The 24839-nt window shown below is 35.4% G+C and overlaps 1 long non-coding RNA gene across 1 annotated transcript; it reads right to left on the reverse strand.

Annotated features, from left to right (window-relative positions):
- Positions 1-8545: 8545 nt before the first annotated feature.
- On the reverse strand, positions 8546-12688 carry LOC143252680 (uncharacterized). The gene is made up of 2 exons (XR_013029102.1): positions 12596-12688; positions 8546-8860 (listed from the first exon to the last, which is right to left on the reverse strand). It is a non-coding gene; the product is annotated as an uncharacterized LOC143252680 (long non-coding RNA).
- Positions 12689-24839: the final 12151 nt, after the last annotated feature.

Raw genomic sequence — 24839 nt, forward strand, 5'->3', positions numbered from 1 at the left:
TTACCAGAGCAAAGATAACAATCTGAATACATATTAATATCACCACTGCAGTGGTAACAATCTGAATACACTTTAATATCACCAGAGCAAAGATAACAATCTGAATACATATTAATATCACCAGAGCAAAGATAACAATCTGAATACATATTAATATCACCAGAGCAGAAGTAACAATCTGAATACATATTAATATAATTAAAGCAGAGGTAACAATATTAATAAGTGGAAGTTGCCACAAATCTTTATATTCAGTATTTTATCTTAAATAAATGTTATTTTATAAGTTTAATGCTTATTGCTAGCGTATGATGATCATCAAGGGTATTACTGGTAAGATTTACGCTACTATTCTGATGCTATGTTACATTTATGTGAAAGGTTTGACTTCTGATTTTTATGAAAGATAGCGGAACATTCGCTAAGACAGTGCTCAGTAGAGAAAGGACTGAACAATAATATAGTTAAGAAACGTTATTATTTTCAATAGATTATTGTCATTCAGAAGAGGTACTTGAGAGCCTACTAATACTACATTGGGACATGCTCTAAAAATGTATCTTTGTAAATTTAATAATATTATTTCAGAACATTTCATAATCTGAGTTAGGCCTACACAATGCTTTTGTGGTGTTTAATTTTGTGCTAACGTTTTCATACGTTTTCACCTCCTTACAGTTTAAATGCAAAAGAAAAATCGGTAAAGAAATGTGTAAATTAGTCAGTCTGTTTGGTTCTGAGAGTTTCGAAACGATTAAACTCAGAATTTTAGAGTTCTAAGTCCTCAAACATTTCACCTAATCACTTGAGTGAATGATATGAAAAGAAATCGAATCATTTCAAAGTGATCTTATCTTCATATGTTTTATTATTCGTACTACATATCTTCATGTTTTATTATTCGTACTACATATCTTCATATGTCTTATTATTCGTACTACATATCTTCATTTGTTTATGTGTAAATATTGTTTAAAAACTTGCCAAGACAACTTGAGGACAAGATATACACCCTTTTAGAAAGTAACTATAGGTTAATATCTGTTATGTAAGCTTCAGTTTTCCAACAGGAACGTACACTTATTGACAAAACAAACAAAAAACGTCACGTGTGGTGTCTCTTAGAGCAAATACTATTCATCACGTATGATTTTATGGTATTGGAAGGTTAATTGTCAACAGCGATATAAAGTGAAGGCTAAAAGGCAGTGTGGTATCTCTTACACAAAGAATCTATTAAGCATTGGCAATTTGCTCTTTCACCCGAACACCTCCAAGGGATCCATCCACCTGCAAATAGTTATCGCTAAAGACATAATACTTGGCAATAAAAAAAATAAGGCGTGGCTTTGCCCTGTGGTAGATATCCGAATTTCGAAATGGGAGAGCCGGTTTGGAGTCTGTGCAAACCGATAAAATATCCTCAAACTTTAAATTGGTTATGCGTTATAAGAGTAACAATCAATATCTTTGCATGGATTTTGGGCGGTAGTGTGCTGTTAACTGGTGCCGTCCCTCTTGTCAGTAGTTCAAAATTAGAGCAGCTCTGAGATTTTTTTAACAATCAGTTTCATGAACAGACATGTTCAAGGGACTGGGTTTGACCTATTTTACGATAAAACAGTCTTACGCCAGTTATGAGTATTAAAAGTAATGTGTTGTGTGAAGTTGTTCATGGTTCAATTATTTTTTTTTAAATTCAGCAACAAAATTATATTGTATTGTTTTAATAACAACCCAACTCAGTGCTAGACGTCAGTCCTTTTACAGTTTTTTTCTTCTAGAGTATCTGGGATATCTGAACAACAAATCTCTTCACCACCCTTATACGTGTGTCTACAGAACCTGACTAGCATAGTAATTTATCCACTGAGTGAAAATAAAGCTCAAGATAAGAGGTTGCGAGGGTGGTGACAACTATGTACAATAATATATCCAGGAGTGAGTCGTATTTTACAGGTTTATCCACATGTTAGTCCTAGTCTCTTTTTTTTTTTCTATTCTTCATACGTCCCCCCCCTCTCTCCAGACCTACTCGGTAAAGTACTTAGTTAAGTGTAATCCAATAGTTTCCATTACTAAACCACAAAGCCCATTATTCCTTACTTCTAGCCATGGAGGTTTGATACTATCTTGTTAGTTCTAATCTAAATGTTCCACTAGTAAACCACTATCAACGCGTGTGGAGTGTTTTAGAGTAACGTGAGAGGTATGTTTTGTTGCTTACACCATTTTCAAAAGTGCTTATTCATGACTGCCAGTACAGTGGTCTGCCATTACGGTTACATTCCTTTCAAGTGACCCTCCCTTAGCGTAAGCATTAAAAACAAAACAAAAAGAAGAATTTTGACTGTACACAAAAAATAAACGAGTTTCTTGCAGTTTTTAATGTGCAAGAAATGGCATGTGTTGGTCAAAAGAAACTGTCACTATTATTTTATGTTGTGTATAAAGATATTATCTCTATGATAAACCAAACTCGTGTATTTAAGTTGCATTAAAGTTGACTATATAACGGTTCTGTTTGCTTTACTGACCGGACATTTTCTTTTCTATCTGTTCTTTATTTTGAATGATCTGATCCTAAGAAAAACTTGAAACACGTGAATTCGATTGACATAATATAATTGCTTTTGTTTTGGAACTACATTTAATAGACTGTTTGACTAGAATCTTAATATTTCGTGTGCAGTGGCATAAACAACACATACAAGCTATATCTTTGTCGTTCTAGTAATTTGTCCTGCAATATTGTGTTGTAGCGTTGAGTTTTGCAATGGAAGTGTCTTTTTATAAACAAGTTCCATCACGCTGCATTCTTTTCAAAGACTTCACTTCTTCGATATCTAAAACTTTGCAGTGTAAGAGAGAATAAGAGACACAGTATGAAAACCAAACTGGTTCTGGTTAAAACAAAATGTTCTGATAAACACAGTTGAAAAACATCTATTTACATATCTTTTATACCTTACATTCTTTACTATTTCTGACCTGTAATAGGTCCTCACTGTCCATTGCTCATAATTTATGATTGCTAGTTTAGGATCTTTGGAATGGAGTGTCAATGAGTTTAGATTATGATAACAAATCTACTCTTCTGCTCTCATGGTGGCTTAAGAGAAAACTCGATCGCTTGAAATACTAAAATTCGGAGTTCGTTCTCAGTATGGACACAGCAAAGACCGCGCACTGAGCTCGTTTGTTGTTAATAACGTATAAACCATTCTCAACTCGTTAGATATAAACTAAAATATACGATTCTGATGTGAGTTTTAAAGATACATGCCAGGTTTGACAAAAATCAATCTGGAAATTTGCCAGTTAAAAGCGGATACATACATAGAGACTTTTTCTCATGTGATGGTTTGAAAATACAGTAAGAAGAAAAATGCATTCGATACAGTGAGTATGCTAAACTTTTTATTGTTACGTTTTATAGGATTATGATAGAACAATTGTTTCAATCTCTTTTCGGCTATAGAAATGTTTATAGGTTAAAAATTAATCAATTTCGTTTATCTTTTCGTCTCTTGAGCATTCTTCTCTGAAGATGCGATTAAATAAAGAAACAGTTTTTATGCACCAAATCTTATTAATTATGGAGTACTTTACTTCACGTTCTTTGTCAAGATTCTGAAAATTACACTCTCATTTGAACAATATAACAATTACAATAGTATTTTTAAACACAGTGCATCACCACGTCCCACGCTGGTACAACGATAAGTCTACGGACGTACGACGCTAAAATCAGGGGCTCGATTACCCTCGGTGGACTCAGCAGATAGCCGAATGTGGCTTTGCTGTAAGAAAACACACATACAACACCACATTTTCCATTTCTTTTCTTATTACAATACTCGTTATATAGTGGTACAGCGGTAAGTCTACGGATTTAAAACGCTAAAATCAGCGGTTCAATTCCCCTCGGTGGACATCGGCAAAATAGCCAAATGTGGCTCTTTCATAAGAAAACACACATTACAACTCTATATTTTTATTTTTTTTCTACTATTTATCGATCAGACAAGAGTATTGCAACAGCTGGTGCTAAATGATATTCAATAGCTGCATTTCCTCTACAGTCTATTACCTTAAAATCAGAAACTATTATATACAGGCAGCTTTTGTACATACATTGATGTTTTCTCAGTTCAAAGTGACATAGTTGTTTATAAACACTGTTCATATCGGAAAATCGAATCCTGGAATTTTGTTTGTAAGTTGTGCAAACACTGTTTACTTCCTTCTTGGGGGAAGTATACTTTGCGCAAAATTCTGAAACAAAAACGTTATTTCTTGTAAAGTCATAGTGAGCGCGCTATCGGGCAATAATAATAAGTTGTTTGCTATATCTGATATAAGTGATTGAATAAAGATTATTCCTGAAATAGAAAAATAACTCTGGCTTTTTCATGCGTATCAAAGAATCTTAAAACCTAAATAAATTGTTAACTACAGGAATGGTGCGTAGATTTTTTTCTAATACTGTAGTTGACGTGATACAAAAAACATACGTGTATGTACCTCAAAGTGTGAACTACTTGAAATACTGAAAAGAAACTCAAAAAAAGAGCACTGAAGTTAGAATTTTGCAAACTGAAAGTTGGAAATCTTATTTTCTTTTTCTTTATGTGAAAATATAATTGTTGACTTTTATTCTATCCTTGAACAGATGTGATGATGAGGAATATACAACAAGGAATCGTTTTTAACGCTGTCGACCAACTATTTTTTAGTATGTGTAGATAGTAACATTAAATGGATCAAATCAGTCCATTACCTTAATTATAGACTTTATTGAAGAGAGAGAGATAATTTATATAACCCATTACGTAAGGCAAAATTGGTTTACATTACTATATTTCTATAACTTTTAGTGATAAATCACATATTCTGTATTTTATCACCATTATAAGGTGATATACGGAAATGGAACGTCTGCAGTATTTTTTGTTCTCTTTGCATTATGCTGTTAGTTTATTAATTTAGGACTTCCATTACGAGCAAACATAATTTACAATGTAATTACTATTACTAATTTTACACCTCCCACCTCTCCTCTCGTAGATATTCTAGAGGCATAACACCCATTATTTCACCAAAGGGCACCTCTGAGGTAATCATAAATCTGTTTTCGAGCGTCACGAAAGAGTGTATATTTTTTATTATTTTTGATCACTACCAGAAGAGATCTCATGTAAAGAATGGATGCCTTCCTATCTGTATCCAATATGTGACAGCATTGGTATAGGTGGTCGCTATATTTTACAACTGAGTCGTAAACACTATAACGGGTAATCTGTTACTATTTTTGAAGTCATGTGTTATTATTTTAAAGGCAGTCATGAATATAATAAGAATAAACTCTAATTATTAGATTGCAGTCTTCATCTTCTGGCGTCTGAACCAAAGCTGTGAATGTCCTTTCTCCAATAATCCTCTAGAAGACGCCACGGTTGAGAGTTATTCACTACTGAAGAAGATAAGTTTATTTGTTTTTGAATTTCGCATAAAGCTACACGAGGCTATCTGTGCTAGCCGTTTCTAATTTAGCAGTATAAAACTAGAGGGAGGCAGCTAGTCATCACTACCCATCGTCGGCTCTTGGGCTACTCTTTTACCAACGAATAGTGGGATTGACCGTTACATTATAAAGCCCCCACGGCTGAAAGGGTGAGCATATTTGGTGCGACGGAGATTCGAACCCGCGACCCTCAGAGCACGAGTCAAACGCCTTAACCCACCTGGCCATGCCGTGCCTAAAAGAAGATAAGAGAAAGAAGATCAGCCTGTGAGACATGTGTTGATAGGATAATTTAGTTATTTGATAATTAATTAAAACGATCACAGTAATAATACAAATTTTATAGTAGGATTAATAAACTGATTATATGGATACTTGTCCTAATCCGCATTTGTATGACGCTGTTTATTCGTGGCATGTCTCCCAGCGGTACAGCGGTAAGTTTATGGAATTAGAACGCCAAAATTCGAAGTTTGATTCTCCGCGGTGGACAAAGCAGATAGCTCAGTGTGACTTCGTCCTAAAACAAACAAACATTCTTGGCAGTTCAAAACCAGAAATCGTTTTCTGTACAAATAATGTAATTTCAGGAAATCACGTATACCAAATATGAATACATTTACTAAAATTGAACTTAAAAGTTGATAAATTTAAAGACTGTTACTACTTTATAACATTAAGTACAGTTCAGTCATTATTCCAGTTTTGTTCTTGTCGTTGTTGTTTTTTACAACTACCATCGTTATTGCAATACCAAAACGGATGACAAGTCAGTAAGTAATCTTTGTGTATGGAAACACATTATGCTGGTATAATAAATAAATTGAAAAACAACGGTTTATAAGCGCAATAAAGTTTATTTTGAGGAAATTACAACATCTTTCGACGTCAAGAAGACGGATGAATGTTCTGTCGAAACATATATTATGTTCCACAAAATAAAACCCCTTCACTATGCTTATAAATCGTTGTTTGCCAATTTATTATCGGGTACAAGCAATAGTTTAAAGATGTCTCCTAGGAAACATCAGATGTCATTCATCCTCTCAGTTATATGACGACCAACCTTTAACATTGCATAACGTGTGTTCATTAAATACGATTTTGCGTGAAAACAATGTCTGTTATGTAGGTGTTAATTGAAGCGACAATAATTGTACTGTCGTGTTAGTGATCAAACTGCGTTTATTTTCTATTTAACTTTAGGACACGGCCCGGCATGGCCAGGTAGTTAGGGCGCTCGACTAGTAATCTTAGAGTGACGGGTTCGAATCCCCATCGCACCAAACATGTTCGCCCTTTCAGTCGTGAGTGCTTTATAATGTAGCGTTCAACCCCACTATTCATTGATAAAAGAGTAGCCCAAGAGTTGGCGTTGGGTGGTGATGACTAGATGCCCTCTCTCTAATCTTACACTACTAAATTAGTGACGACTAGCGCAGATAGCCGTCGTATAGCTTTGCGCGAAATTCAAAAACAAACTACATATTAAAATGCTCCTTTTGTACCACAGCGTCTTTATTAATAAGAAACACACGAATACTTCAAATATGTAGATATGATTTAGTACTCTGTATCAGGGAGATCATTTCAACTGTTTCTGGTTTGGTTTGGATTTCGCGCAAAGCTACTCGAGAGCTATCTACGCTAGCCGTCCCTAATTTAGCAGCGTAAGACAAGAGAGAAGGCAGCTAGTCATCACCACCCACAGCTAACTTTTGGACTACTCTTTCATTAACAAATAGTGGGATTGACCGTTACATTTAACGTACCCGTGACTGAAAGAGTAACCATGTTCGGTGTGACGGGGATTCTAACCCGCTGTTCTCAAGATTACGAGTCGAGTGCCTTAACCACCTGGTCATGCCATGCTTGGCCCATAAGTAACGAATGTAGTACATACTGCATGAAATACTTATAAAATGTCTAGACCATCTATATAACACACCAAGCACTGGTTGTTGCAATCTTTACTTTGCCACATGTTGTGTTTACCGTATTTTCCAAGCATTATAGACACGTTCTTATTACTAAACTTCTTTTTTGTTTTAGGTATTTCTTTATTTTGGTATGTAAAGGTTGCGAATAAAATAGAAGAGATCCATAGAGTTTGAATGTGAGACGAACATTTAAAACGTACTTGTCAGATATACATTATCTTTATCAAAAGGCGTTTCAAAATTAACCTCGTTGCAATCTGTTAGGGACTATTGTTGAATAAAAACCGGTAAAAATTCATCCATTTGTTTCTGAGTCAGAGCACTTTATATTAGATAAGTGGATTAAGTAATTGATTGGATGATTTCTGGGATCTTTCTTGCATAATTAACATAATTATGATTAATTTTTTTTTAAATAACAAGTTGGGTCGTACGGAAGATTTGTTATCTCGTAGTAAATAGTTAATGTTTAACGACACAAGAAAATTTTTTTTATATGATATCTGTTTTTTTTTCTTCTTCATTTCGTATAACAGACCAAGATATTGTCCATGTAAGAACATTCAAGTTATAATAGAAATATGATACCCTATCTACAAGTATTCAAATAAGATATGTCCACTTCTTTATTTGTTCTTCAGGTGTGAATACATTTTTATTAGTTCACGAATTATTTGGAGTATGTGATGTTTCCAGCCCTTCATTCAATTGAAAATTCTTTGTAGCAATCGGAGCGTTAGACTTAGTGTACCAATCAAAGTACACTGAATCCATATTTTACATTTTGTTAAGATATTCCTTGTCTTATAACATGATTTGTTATCAACCTTTTAATTTTCTGGTAATTTTTAGCGAAATGTCCTAATTCTCGGATGATATCTTCAACCTGTTTATCTTTTTAAATAATATATTTTAATATATCTGTAATATTATAATGTTGCGTGAAGAGTTAAACATCGTTAAAATTACAAGTAAAAAAATGTATTTGAAATATAACCGATGACATTTTTCTGTTTATGAAGAAACAGTGAGACAAAAAATGTGCTATAAACCAATGTGCTACACTGTCAAATGAACCTTTAATATTTTCTAAGCATGCCTTCTAAGTACACAGACAGATTCCAGCTAACTAGAACTGAATACCTTATCATACACTTGTTCAGCTTGTAGTTTTGTATGGATGTACGTATGTTAAGCTAACTTCTTCCATATTTCTGGAGCTAGCAGCACCACACTTGACAGGAGCCGGAGAGGCATGTAGGGGGAGACAATTCCTTATCTATATGGCGTAGCCTCCCTACCAACGAGTGGAGTAAACGCTCCCGGAAGGTCAACCAGGTATGATGGAGGTCTAAGTATGGGTTTCCGAGATTTCTTTTAGTGTATAAGCTCCCTTTAGGATAAATATTGAAATAATTGAAGATAATGGAGAAGTATGATCGATACATTGACACTTGAGTTATGAACCATGAAGAGGCTTTGAACTAGGCAGCAGAACGTGGGTATTTTATGCTATTGTTCGTGATAAACGTGGATATGTTTATTGATTTACAATACTTAAATCCGGAGTTCGATTTTCCCATTGTATAACTTTGTGATGAAAAAAACCGAGTAAGAACAGACCTTATTATTAATTACTGCATATAAAAGTATTCTCTCTCACACTTAACGGTTAACGAATAATGTAATGACCTAACATTTTGAATGTTACATTAATCAAAATAATCTCTTTCTATTTTTAACTCTTGTAACACTTCTCAGTGGCTTAATGGCAAGTCTAGGTGATCACACCGCTAAAAACCGTGTAGTTTTGCGCTTAACAACAAACAGAAATATAAAAAGAAGTTTTTAAGTGATATTAATTTCCTTATGGAGGTTCGAACTGCCATGCTATGAAAATGCAATAAGATCTTCCACACAATATGCCTTAGTAGTGAACAAGCACATCAGAGACATACGACTGTACATAAGACAGCAGACACTATATAAGATATTCACCTGAATCCCTACTTGTGGTTACATTCGAATCTAGGCTTGGTATAGAGGAGTACGCTGGTACACATTTTGTACAACGAATTTCAGTTACAATTCTCACCATTGAGTAAAAAGTTAGTTATCGTGTTACGGAATATCCTGTTTGTTTTTATTCTCAACTAACCTATAAAGACAATTACTTATGTGATATTTATAATGATCATAAACTTTATAAGTCAGGCTGGATTTGGTATGCGACATTGTTCGACAACAACAAAAGAAATGCATTTATAAACACGTTTATTCGTAATCATTGAATAAAACTCAAAATAATCTAAAGCTTCGTCTGAGTTTAGAACAAAGCATTGGTTTGTAAACCTACTTCGTTTGTTAATGTATCTCGTTCAGACGCAAAATATATTACCCTATCTATTTAAATGATTTCACTTACGATCACCTTAGAAACAGGTTAAGTGTTTGTTTATTTGTTTTTGAGTTTCGCGCAAAGCTACTCTAGGGCTATCTGCGCTAGCCGTCCCTAGTTTAGCAGTGTAAGACTAGAGGGAAGGCAGCTAGTCATCACCACCCACTGGCAACTCTTGGGCTACTCTTTAATAAAGAATGGTGGAATTGACCGTCACATTATAACGTCCCCACAGCTGAAAGAGCGAGGATGTTTGATGTGAGGAGGATTCGAACCCGCGCCCCTGAGATAACGAGTCGAGTATCTTTAACACCTGGCCGTGCCGGGCCACAACTTAAGTGAAAGCCTTCATAATGTCACAAGTTAGTGATTACTTATAGATATAAATGGATATGAAATTATGTACTCTTAGCCCTCGTATGAGCTGCCATATTATTTTCAAACAAAATACAGGAATACAAAAAATAATGTGAGTATGTGTGTGTACGTGCAAGCTGTAATATGTTTCTTGTCTGTGCTATTTTCACAACAGTTGATATTTCAATAGAAGAGGGAAAACACTGTTGTTAGAGCACATACAGTAATCATGAGAGTGCTTAACACTAAAATGATCATAAAATAATATTAGGTTATAAATGGTCTTAAGTGTCATAAAATAACATTAAGTATAAGTGACCTTAAGAATGTTAAACTTTAGAATTATCATTTAATAACATTAAGTATGAAAGATGTTAATGCAGCTACTTAAATTCAAAGTATCTCTAAAAGTTTATTTAAATAAATACCTTTACCATTAATAATTATATATATAAAAAAGGCTTTCTCGTTTGTAATTAAGCACAAAGATACACACCGGACTATCTGTGCTCTGCCCACTACGGGTATCGAAACGTGGTCTCTAGCATTGTAAATTAGCAAACATACCGCTGTGCCACTGGGGTGTCGTCCAGGGTGATAGCCACAATCACATTGAAACGCTTTGCACTATTTATTTTGAACGTGTTTTAAAAGTGTAAGTCGGTGTATTCGTTTGGTTCAGTAGATAAACAAAGCGTTTAACGACGAATGCTGACTAGTTGGTCGAAACTAGTTAATAGTTTAGAATTAGAGAGGCTAAAACTGAACCACAGTAGTCTCTGACCTAACAGTTCAGATCGACATCACCAAATACCAACATATTATGTGAAATAAAATGGTTCTTTGTAGCCATCTTGATCAGTTTGTCTGAATACGTAGAATACATAATTAATGCCGTTGCATCCACAATAATTATACACATCGTAATTAACTAAGTATACATTAAATGGCAACATTGTCAATTAATGCTAAATAATAAAAATGAGCCATATTAATTCTAAGTCCTTTTACAACAGCCTCCAGACAGTTGAGTATTAATATATGTCCAAATCCATCAGAAGTACTTAGTAAACGTACTAAGAGAGTACGTGCCCTAAATCCATATAAGCTGTGACAATTGACAACGATGTTAATTCTCGAATCTTTCCAATATCGAAAGAATAATAAGTTTCACATTGACCATAAATATCTGAATTTATTACCTTAAATGTAAGAGCCTTTTAATTTCCATAGTGGCCAAGTTTACGCCAACAAGGGTAGAATAATTCTTTATCTTACTGCATTTGTTAATTAATTTCTTAAATTTTCGCCTCGCCTATGTAATTTAATAACAGTCTATTACTTTCACAAAATAATGCTTTTAAGGGTATAATTCGAAACAAGAATTATAAATATTTTCGTTGTGTATTACATCATATAGCGAGACCCACATGGCCAGGTGGTTAAGGCACTCGACTCGTAAGCCGAGAGTTGCGGGTTCGAATACCCGTCGCACCAAACATGCTCGCCCTTTCAGCCGTGGGGCGTTAAATGTGGGTCAATCCCACTATTCATTGATAAAAGAGTAGCCCAAGAGTTGATGGTTGGTGGTGATGACTAGCTGCCTTCCCTCTAATTGTACACTGCTGAATGAGGGACATCTAGCGCAAATAGCTTAGCGCGAAATTCAAATGAAACCATATAGGCAGAATGAAATATCAAAAACTCCTACTACGTTGAAGTCAGAAACAAACTATAAGTGTTGCCAAATCCTGAACAACAACTGTCTCCATAGTGACCGAGGATAATAGGGTAAGAAATAACGCATTTTACGAACAGGTATGTGCATGTTTTTCTAAGAGCAAAGCCACATCGAGCTATCTGCTGACTCCACCGAGGGGAATGGAACTCCTGATTCTAGCGTTGTAAATCCGTAGGCTTACAGCTGTGCCAACGGGAGACATTTCGAACAGTTTCAAACACGGTTGCGTTGAAGTCCGAAACAAACTACAAGCGTTGCCGAATATAAACAAGTACATGCTATATAACAAACCCTAAGATTTTAAGTAACAAAACTAATACCCATACAAGATACACTGTATCATGACTTTGATCAAAAACTCAAATTACTAAATACAAATACTATTCTGTTATACTTACATTATTATACGCACTATATCGTAAAAACTTTAAAATGAAGTTCCGTTAACGGTTCAACACTAAGTTTACGGACATGCATTGCGACAATCAGGGGATTCACAGCGGCGGACAGAGCTCAGAATAGCTTATTAGATAAATCTACGCTAAAAATAAAGAAAAAAGCAACTAAACTCAGCAAATTGAATGTTTATATGTTTAGTTGATGTTTAAGCAAAAAGCTATACAGTGAAGTACCTGCACTCTGTTCACCACTGGTATCGAAACCCGATATTTTGCGTCGGAAACCTGCAGGCTTACCACTGAGCAACATGGGTGGAGGCAACATTTGAAGACACATTCACAATATAATATTACATATGTACGGTATGTGTGTTCAAAACAGTCCACGCCCCCTGGCGTCAATTTGAGTAATAAGGGGCTCACGACACTGATACTAATTACAAACTTTTAAAACTCACGCTTTCTTCACGCCCCTACAGACATATAATATATAAATATATATGAAAATAATAGTGCTCCGCGCGTTTTTCATACCCTCTGGCGGTCACGCCAACAAAGGTAGATTAATTCTTCATCTTATTGCATATATTAATTAATTTCTTAAATTTTCGCCTCGCCTATGTCATCTTATAACAATCTGTTACTTTCACAAAGAAATACTTTTAAGGGTATAATTCGAAACAAGGATTACGAATAATTTTGTCATGTTTTACATCATTTACTAAGAAAGAAATATCAAGAAAAAAAAAAGGACATACCCATTTGATGAATAGTTTCAACTACTGCTACTTTGAAGTCAGAAATAAAATATGAACTTTGCCAAAACCAGAACAACAAACTATCTCCACAATTACAAAGGATAATATGGTAAGAAAAGATTCATTTTATGAACAGTTTCAACCATTGTCGTTGAAGCCCGAAACAAACTACAGGTGCTGCCAAAACCTAAACAACAACTGCATACCTACTCGAATATAACGTATGAAATAATACGTCATTAAAATAAATGTTAAAAATTGTTTTAAAAGTAAAAGCGTGATTAGTCGTTGTTATGTTTAGGTTTCAATTATCATATTCGACAGAAGTCAACTTGTCTTCTCAATTACTTATATAAAGTGACTATACACTTAAAACAACGAACACACCAAATTAAAACCCGAGTCACTTAGAAATTAGAATCATAGAAAAGCATAGAAACCGATAAAGTGTAGATATTTTTCACAAGAATAATGTAAGATATGTTGTATGTTAGTAATAAAGAGAGAGTGGTTTGTTTGTTTGTTTTGAATTTCTATGAAAACTAGACGAGGGCTACTGCGCTAGCAGTCCCATTTTACTTGTGACAGATTAGAAAAAAGCAGCTAGTCAACAGTTCCCACCGCCAACTCTTGGGCTACTCTTTTTACCAACGAATAGTGGGATTGACCGTCATATTATAACGCCCACACGGCTGAAAGGACAAGCATGTTTGGTGCAACTGGGATTCGAACTCGTTACCCTCAGATTACGAGTCGAACGCCTTAATCCACCTGGCCATGCCGGGCCTTGTTATGTTGGAAAGGAAAGTTTAAGAATACACTACGAATATTAAGTAACACTTTCTTCGCCTCGCTGTAATGTACGTCATATCTGTATGAACACGATGGGACATGGTATAAGTTTATTGATGGCACTGTTTATAATTATAATTCATACTGTATTGTGAACTTAGTTTCTAGTTTCTCGTAGTTCAATATTATTAATCAGTATTAACCGTGATAAAGTAAAACGACCTTACTCTGCGGTTACCAACAATCAATTCATTTCTGCTAATAATGCACCATGTGTCCTCTTTTGATATGGAGGAGTTTGGTTTATCTTTTATTTAACATTTCTAGATGGTCGTCTGGTTGAACTTTCTGCTATTAAAAATATGAACGAGTTGTTTCTTTAAAACGAAATAGACAAATAACGGATAGCGCTAAATAGTTTTCCAGCTTTGCCATCACTTTTGTTATACATTAAATGAAAATAAGCATGTAAACTTATGAATACACGTTGTATACTTCGGTTCACGTAATTTATTTTCTTACTAGTCTGTTATCGTTTACTGGACAGCGTGTTCCTAAATGTTATCTTTTACTGGACAGCGTGTTCCTAAATGTTATAGGTGGGGCTTTTCTTATACATTCTACGAGAGTTCGTTCTGTAAACAGAGATTGCGTTCGGGCGTGGTCAGCCTCCAAAAGGCAACCGACTTTACCCGATTAATATTTAATGACTATTTGACATGCTTCCTCAAAGTAAGAGCTTGAAACCATTATAACCCTTTAATATTTCTAAGAGCCTGCTCAAAAACAAACCACCGTTTCCTCTCTTACACATTATTTGCACATTCTACACATTGAATTTGATCTGAGACACGCGTAATTAAACATCTAGTCGACTGTCATGGAAATCACCAAGGTACCTCATGTGCTTGTCAAGTTATAAGATTCGAGTAGGTCCAAAGACCATTTGTTAAAGTTGGAAGTGGACATATAATTTTTGGCATCTTGGCATACAGATATCAAAATTAGAGTTACTTTATTACAGTTGTGTACTGGACTGAGGCTGGCTTCAAAGATACCCGCACTGATGTGTAAAGTTTTGTACAAATTTTTACAAAGGCAGTCATTCGTGCTGAAAAATTTATATTTCAATAATTTTACGTGTTACAAAATTGATGGATGAAGAAACTTGGGTAATCAACGTATGTAACTGAAACAGTCCCAGCGAGGTACGACATCGGAAGGTTACTGATCTATCATGTTTCCATTGAAAGTAGGCCTGGCATAATCAGGTAGTTAAGACACTCGACTCGTAATCCGAAGGTCGCGTGTTAGAATTTTCGTTTCACTAAAGATGCTCGCCTTTTCAGCCGTGTGGGTGTTGTAATGTGCGGTCAATCCCGCTATTCGTTGGTAAAAGAGTAGTCCAAGAGTTGGCGGTGGGTGGTGATGACTAGCTGCCTTCCTTCTAGTCTTACACTGATAAACTAAGGGCTGCTATCGCAGATAGCCCTCGTGTTGGTTTGCATGAAATTCAAAATAAAAAAAAAACTTTGAGGAAAGTAAATATAATAACAAGATAAGAAAAATAATTAATTAAAATACAATTATCTGATATTAAATTAAGAAGTATTTTAATTCATTTTCAGGGATACAGTTTTGGTTCTCGTCTGCATATAGCTGGAATGATGTATTATAAATAAAACGTTTTTATTAAAATAAAGTTACACAAACGTTTTTATTTGGGAGAAGGAAGATTTACGGTCGTAACAAAATAAATACCAATAACTAAGGCTAATGGATAGTTTAAACTCAAGGGACGTATTTTAAACACTGAAATACACAGATACCTACTTCCTTACTATGGTTATTTTTACACTTTCGATGAGCTTAGAAATCAGCAAATCTTTATCCATTAGAAAAGTTTTCGATATTTAACTTTCCCTAAATGTTAACTTGTAAAATGTCTCGTGTCTGTTTCTCGTGTGTATTTCTCGTGTCTGTTTCTCGTGACTATATACATACCTGGAATTCGGATAATATGTTAGTTATAATTGTTAGTAGTTTTTTTATCTTATTCTGACTGTATATCTCCACCCCCAAAATAAAATGTTCGCGTAACTGTATTTTCTTGGAAGTGTTTTATTTATAATAAATTACATCACACCGAAAAACTAATGATTCTTCTTAAAAAAAAGAAACGTTTTTTTTTCCAGTGATGCAATACCACTTTTCCATTACGAAAAACGCATCTGCTACATAAAAAAAAATGCAATGCACTTTTGGAGTCGCGGGGCACGAGGAAGCGTCCTAGGTGTGGCGTCACGCACGTGCTAACAATAAATTGCGATAAACTTCCAGCAATTCTTTCTTTCGTTTAGAAATAGGCCGTTAATGCACTCGGTGTCTGTGATTCAGAGCACGGAAAGTTGTTTCCACTGCGTTATGGTCATAGTTTTAGTGAAACGAACTACGTTACTTGGTAACGTGTTTTCCGAGTTATTGCAAGACACTCATAAAGTATTGATTAAATAATCCAAATACAACAACTGAAATAAGTCCCAGTCAAAATCTTTGAAATAGGTACCTGTTACAGTGGCTATTGAACAAAAATAAAATTGGCTAAAAGTATTGTTGGACGGAAAATACGCGTGAAAAGAAAGAAACGCGTGAGCCTTTAAATATAGGTTATTCTTTTAATCTAGAAGTTACAACACATTATTAATTATTATCATAATCCTCTCTTGATACAGACGTTATTACACTAATGTGAAGAACAACACCAACTGGTTTTCTGTTGAGTCAGGGGTGAACTTAAGAGTTCATAACTCTAAAATTCGATACCCACAGTTGAGATAGCGTAGATAGTCCAATCAATGGTAGGTTTGAGCTAAAACGAAGACCTCGTAGCCGAATTACCTTTTATTTTGCAATTTTTTAGGCTTAGCTTTACGTTTTAGGTTATTCCTCACAAAGATTATTGCGGGACTCTATTTTAGTATTTGTTTCGGGTATTTCTGGAAGAACTAGCCTCCCCTAATTATGAATTGTTAAAATAGAGATAAACCAGCTAGCCAACAGCACCCATGCTAACTACTAAGACACTTAATCAAATAATGGAATTTGACCGTCACTATTATAACGCACAGAAAAAGTAAAATTGTGAAGTACGATTTGGCAACATCTTGATGCTCTGGTTCATAGTCCCGCTAGGCGACACATAATCCCATACTATGCAATACGATATACTATTGTTGTTTTTGAATTTCGCGCAAAGCTACAAGAGGGCAATTTGTGCTAGCCGTCTCTAATTTAGCAGTGTAAGATTAGAGGGAAGGCAGCTAGTCATCACCACTTACCGCCAACTCTTGGGCTATTCTTTTACCAACGAATAGTGTGATAGACCGTAACATTATGACGCCTCCACGGCCGAAAGGTCGAGTATATTTGGTGGGAACTCGAACTCGCGACCCTCAGATTACGAGTCGAGCGCCTTAACCACTTGGCCATGCCGAGCCACGAAAAAATGTTTGAGACTAAAAATTATTGTTTTGTTTCACTAATTCACTTCATACCCCCAAAACACGTGACACATATCACATTTGTTTTGAAATAAATGTGTTGTTTAGCACTAATACGTGAAACAAAATCGTTCCCTTGTAACTTAGAAGTTTGAAACATATTTTATGTTATCACTTCCAATTCTGGATCCAATTCCTTTTGAACAACTTTTGATACAAAGAATTTAACACTAATACGAACTCCTTCTTTAGATTATAATACATTATTTTGAGATTTTCTATTTCTAAATATGGCACCGATTAATATTATTTATAATCACCGAAAGTGTAAGGAATAAATTGGCAATCTCTAGATGAACAAATTTATTTACCAAAGAAACTGGCGATAACTTTGTTGTATTATCTTCGACCATCTACTTTATCGTCCGAAATTTGGTACTGTCTGTTTAAAAGAGTTAAAATATATTAAACTGTTTAAATAGTTAACAAATGTCCGACTAAATGTATTATAGAAATAACCCTTTTTTAAGCAGAATTTGTTTGAGCAAAAAAACGTATAAATGTTACTAAGCATATAGCCTTTTGCAAGAGATCCTTGAGTTAATCAAATCTAAACCATTATTCGAAAAAAATTATGTTCGTTCGCTTATAACTGACGAACCGCTGGACCGATTGTCATGAAACCTAACAGATACTCTTAGGACCCCTGATGTGTGACAGACAGGGGGTAGACTTTTGGATCAAAACCCCTTAATTTACAGAACCAACCAGGTTCTTTACAATATTTGATAGTAGTTTTCTTCTCTAAAATAATGTTAATAGCTTCCTTTATAGTAACGCCATGGAATTTAGATTAACAGTTTCTTGTCAGTATGCACACACACTCGGTACAGCCACATCAAACATTATTATTTATGCTAACTACTTAAGCTAGTATCACATGACGCTAAAAGCTCATTTCTTAAGATAATTCCATGAAATGTAATAAATTTGGGCTTAAATGTTGGCAATAAATAATAAATAATAACCGTTCAACCGTAAGATTATTTCGAAAACTTGAGATAAGAAATGCTATTCTAGTTTGCTTAGCCTAACCAATACTTTTGTATCTGCACGTCCTTTTATCTTAGATAGATTGCTTGCTCTAAATCAAATGTCTTAAATCCGAATAACAAAAAACAAATATTTTACTCTTAGCTCTGATAGCTCATGTAACTTTTTCGTAGGCGTGCGCAAATATATTCGTTCAATATGAGCAGTTTCTGTGGAATAACTTTGCACATATGGTCTTTTTTTTTTTTTTTTTTGCACCAAATAAGACTCATAACTGTAAGATGTAAAGATCTGTTAGTACACCAAAATTGAAAAAAAAATCCATGAAAGTTAATCATGTTTTTCTATCAAAATAAAGATCCGTACTTTTGGTGCGAATAAAAATAATACGAAAAAAATTTAATTAAAATTGGAGATGCTGTAACTCAGGTATTTCTTAATGTATTGCTTTGAAATTTGGTATGCGAAGTAAGAATCCAGTAGTGCGCACCTACTGAAACCAAAAGATAGTTTAGATTATCATAGTTTGAACTACAGAAGGTGAAAATCGCTAAACTACCAGTGGATAGTGATAACAAGCTGCTTTCCCCATAGTCTTACACTACTAAATTAGGGACGACTAGCGCAGACAGCTCTCGAGTAGCTTTGCGCAAAATTCAAAACAAACAAATGCAACAAAGACATTAAAATTATTTATCCTCAAAATAACGAACATTTTGACGATTTCAAAACATGCGTAATGATAACACAATGTTGCAAACGATTGAAGAAACGTGAAATATGTAGGTGAGTGATGAACATCAAATAATTTCTAAATGTGTGAGGAACTGCTATTTGTTCCTAGTTTATGAAACTTTGTAAGCATAAGATCAAGATTCACCACGTAAATACTGCTTGTTTTAATGCTTTTCATCATTTTGAGAAGTTTATACGACACTTGTTCTGTTCATACAATTTATTTCTATTTGTGCACACATTAAAAGTGTAACCTGTAAATCAACCTAGGAAAAGACTTTTTAAACATAATTGCGAGATGGTAGGACATAAATGTTTGTCTTACTAAACGTCCTCGTTATGTGAGTTTACTTCTCAAATAAAAGGAGGTAATTTTCCAGAACATGACTTCTAATACAAGATTTATTTTACCACAGATGTTACTTATAGCGTACTCCAAGTTTCCAACGTGAGGTTCATTTAGAGTAAACCATGAACTCAGAATTTAGTGCTCTTGACACTGTCGCGAAAGAAAAAAAAAAGTGTCATGCCCACCACGGAGTATGGTGTTTGTGCTTGAAATGCTTTCGAGTTATACAAGAGCTTTAGGCAGGTGCTACGTCTTACACTACACATTGTAAAAGCTCTGAACCACCCTATTTTTCTTCTTGACATCCTGACATATTTCACCAGCATGATTACTCCTCGTAAATCAGAAATAAAATGTTTTTAACTCTCCTGCACAAGAACCAAGTCACGGCTAGAGGCCTCATTTAGTTTTTTTTTGTTTTTTTAAACATAAACATCTATTTCTTTATACACTGTCACCCTGTTGCTAATCCGTTTCATTTGTCCGCTAAAATGGGAATCTGTCCGCCACAGCAAAATCGTACATCTTCACTAGACCCCCCTGTAGGTCCGGGCGATACACCTATGTCTTTGACGTGTCGGTGGGAACTCTCCTAAGCTGGCTGTGGTAAGAAAAGTTCGTTGTAGGTTTGGCTTAACCAAGACTCTCAGTTGTTGGTATATTTCATTGTTAAGCTAAGTGGAAGGTACCATTTTTAGTTACTCATTTTTATTATTTAACCCTATTAGAGACCGTCGTTAGTTTATTTTCACTGCATGGGTTAAAAACCTTTTTAGGACAATAAACACTCGGTCAGACTTCTTTCTGCCCCTTTCTTTATTCGTGGTTGTTGTTTTTTGTTGTTGTTCATTCGTTTGTCAACCTGCCAGTTTCTTGTGTAACGAACATCTAAGGGCCAGTGTATTATATTTTGTATGACGTAGTAGAATGTCGAAAGAATCGATAGCTACGATAGAAAAATCGATCTCACTGTTCGTAAATTTTTTTTTAGAATTACACACTTACAAATAATTAGTATTAAAATTTCAAATAAAATATTAAGATGGTTAAGTGTTCTAACGTATTCCTGTTCCATAAGAGACCAGCCCTATTTTCACTGAACACTTGAATGAGATTCTTATTATAAATTGCTAAGAACAATTCCGATCCACCACTCTTTGTTCATTATACACTCAGCAGTAGTTCGTGGATGAATTAAGAGCCATACTGAAAGTAGATTTAGTTCTACAGTACGTGAATAAAACATAAGGTAATGTGAGTAATGCCGAATTGGTTTATTTTTTCTATTAATTAGTTACTACCTACTGTTTGAGCTAAAGTAAAACTTAAACTTATTTCGCTGAAGCATTTTTGGATGGACGTATTTCTTGTGTCGCATCAACCCAAGACACACACATTGTAATTGTTACTGTTCAGCTCGACTTTTAGAGAAATAATACGTATATCAGGATATCTGTAATACCACGCACATCTCGGCCCGGCATGGCCTAGCGCGTAAGGCGTGCGACTCGTAATCCGAGGGTCGCGGGTTCGCGCCCGCGTCGCGCTAAACATGCTCGCCCTCCCAGCCGTGGGGGTGTATAATGTGACGGTCAATCCCACTATTCGTTGGTAAAGAGTAGCCCAAGAGTTGGCGGTGGGTGGTGATGACTAGCTGCCTTCCCTCTAGTCTTACACTGCTAAATTAGGGACGGCTAGCACAGATAGCCCTCGAGTAGCTTTGTGCGAAATTTCCAAACAAACAACCAAAACCACGCACATTATCAAGCGGATTGAGATTACATGGTACTAGAGAACGTGTTTAATTTTACGTGTAACAACGTTTGAGAAAGTTTCGAAAACATCAGTGAAATCTGATGCCACATGTAACGTCAGTATCCACATGAAAGAGAAAGTGGTATGTTTTATCTTGATCTATTGACATTCTTCTTCAGTTTTTAAGAATAAACATCTGTTTAGAACTACAATGACGCAGATTAAATTCGTTGTTTCACGTCACCAGAGAGAGATGAAATAAAGATAAAAAAAAAAAAGAGTAAATAGTACAGAGACTAGCGTCATGTATATTGATCCTAACAGGGAATACGGAGTTAGTAGCGAGAGAAGAAATAAATATTCATAAAAGGGTAAATAGTACAGAGACTACCGTTGTGGCCCGGCATGGCCAAGCGTGTTAAGGCGTGCGACTCGTAATCTGAGGGTCGCGGGTTCGCATCCCCGTCGCGCCAAACATGCTCGCCCTTTCAGCCGTGGGGGTGTTATAATGTGACGGTCAATCCCACTATTCGTTGGTAAAAGAGTAGCCCAAGACATGGCGGTGGGTGGTGATGACTAGCTGCCTTGCCTCTAGTCTTACACTGCTAAATTAGGGATGGCTAGCACAGATAGCCCTCGAGTAGCTTTGTGTGAAATTCCAAAACAAACAAAAACCAGACTACCGTTGTGTATACTGATCCTAACAGGGAATACGGAGTTAGTAGCGAGAGATGAAATAAAGATTCAAAAAAAGGGTAAGTAGTACAGACAGAGACTAGCGTTATGTATGCTGATCCTAAGAGGGAATACAGAATTAGGCTAAGCACATATTTAATGTTCTTTTTTATCACGAAACAGAGCGTTGAGATTAGTTTTATTTACAGAAGACAGTTGTTGTTGTTTTAAGTTAAGTACAAAGCTACACAATGGGTTATCTGTGCTCTACCTACAACGGGTATCGAAACCTGGTTTTTAGCGTTGTAAGTCCGCAGACATACCGCTGAGCCACTGGGGGACTTTCGGAAGACAGAACGTAAAGTACGTTCCTCTTTATAGGTTTGTTTGTTTTGAATTTCGCGCAAAGCTACACGAGGGCTATCCTCGCTAGCCGTCCCTAATTTAGCAGTGTAAAACTAGAGGGAAGGCAGCTAGTCATCATCACCCACCGCCAACTCTTGGGCTACACTTTTACCAACGAATAGTGGGATTGACTGTCACATCATAACGCCCCCACGGCTGAAAGGGCGAGCATGTTTGGTACGACCAGGATTCGAACCCGCGAACCTCGGAGTACGAGTCAAACGCCTTAACACATTTGGCCATGCCGGACCCGTCTCTTTATAGAAAACGAAACATTATTTATATTCGTCTTAATAGGGAATATAGTGCGATTTGTTTTAATGCTCTTTTTTTCACAAAACAGAGCGTTAATTTTAGAAGATAAAATGTTAATAACAGCGCTTTATATAAGTTATTGCTTATAAGTTTCCTTGCATAGGAAAAATCTGTAGTTTGTACACAATAAATATCAGGCAGTATCTTCGAAAAACAATCTCTTGAGATTTTTACATGGCACGATATTCTTTTGCGCATTAATCTGATATAATATTGTACTATGTGTGTTAAAGTTGAATTATATTCTTTGATAATCTACAATTTATGGTAAATTACACTTACACTATTTTTATTAAACACGAGGTCGCTTTGAGACAAAATGATTGTTGTCATATCTACTGGTCTCTGTAATTGAGTTTTCCGTGCAAACGACGTAAAAAGACTCAAAATAATTAATGATGTTTATTGAGTTGTTTTTTTACGAGCCTGAAATATCATTAGATTTAGTGACGAAAAAATATTGTTTGTAGATTAATATATTCGTAGAATAGTATCCGGTGCGCTATATTGTTGCCCTTACAGAGATTTCTGGTAAGAAACGTATATAATGTCATTTTAACGATATGCTGACGAGGTCTTTCTTTCAACCAAAGTTTATTAACTTAGGCCCGGCATAGCCAGGTGGTTAAGGCACTCGACTCATAATCCGAGGGTCACGGGCTCGAATACCCGTCACACCAAACATGTTCGCCCTTTCAGCTGTGGGAATGTTATAGCGTGACGGTCAATCCCACTATTCGCTGGTAATAGAGTAGCCTAAGAGTTGGCGGTGAGTGGTGATGACAAGTTGCCTTCCCTCTACTCTTACACTGTTAAATTAGGGACAGCTAGCGCTGTAGCTAGCTTTACGTGAAATTCAGAACAAAACCAAATCATTAAGCTAAATAAATTACAACGTAGAATTCTTATAGTTGAAACGGTCTTATAATATTTACACACACACAGAGACATATATATATCAGTCATTACACCTAACTCTTGCTTATGAGCTATGTTAAAGTTCACTCGTGTCACATTACGCTTACTCACCTTAAAATGCTATAATAATATTACAACAAAATTGCTAATTACACATCATGTTTTGGTATGCTTAGGAAGTTTATTCCGTGTACTTAAATTCTAAACATTTTATTTTATACGCAGTGGTCTAGCAATTGGACGAATCAGCTTATCCAGTTCGGTCTGGCATTGTTTGGTAATTAGGAAGCTTGACTCGCAATCTGTGTATCGCAAGTTCGAATCTCATTTACCGAACATTCTCGCCTTTTCAGTCGTGAAGACGTTATAATATGACGATCAATCCCACTATTTGTTAGTAAAGAAGTGGCCCAATAATCGACGATAGGTGGTGATGACTATCTGCCTTCACTCTAGTCTTTCACTGCGAGCATGATCAGTAACGGATTTCGATCCCGCGACCTACAGATTGCAAGTCATGCGTCCCACTCAGCAGATCATATATTAGGTTTGGCCAAAAATCTAGTCTTCCTTGATTATTTTGTCATTTATTTGTTTAGTATTATCAGAATGGTTAAACATCAATTGGTATTAGCTTTATTAATCCTAAGACCAACGAAACAATAAACTTGTAACTTATTGAAATTGCGATCTTTAATTTGTCTTTTCGGAGTAATTTTCCTATAATCCGAGGCTACAAGTAGATGTGTAAGACTTGAATAGAAATTTTTAAAAAATAAAATAAAATAAAAACAGGCAAACAATAAAAGGCAGTAAAAAAGACACTCGAAAGGACGTGTATGTTGGAGTTGTGTTTGTATTAAAGTACTTTTTATATAGTAATACTAACAAACTTTCAGCCGAATTACTATAAAAAAAGGCTTAAAACCGGAATTAATACCGAAATATGTCACTAATTGTCCTGCATAGAAATAAATTAACGTAAAAAAAATGATTTTATATTAAATTCTAACTTTCCACTCTGAATGATTTGAAGCTTCACAAATGATGTAACGGTAATCGTTTAGCTATTGTTTCTTTGATAAATTTAGATATTTCTCCAAGGTAACAGAAGGTTTTGTTTGTATCTAGGAAAAATAAAACGAGCACTCTTAATTTGTTGTCGGCTTTCGACATGCGAGCTTCTCTCACTGTAGAAATGATGAAATGGCGTTTAAAAAACA

The sequence above is a fragment of the Tachypleus tridentatus genome, chromosome 6, assembly GCF_004210375.1.
Source record: "Tachypleus tridentatus isolate NWPU-2018 chromosome 6, ASM421037v1, whole genome shotgun sequence".
NCBI lineage: Eukaryota > Metazoa > Arthropoda > Merostomata > Xiphosura > Limulidae > Tachypleus > Tachypleus tridentatus.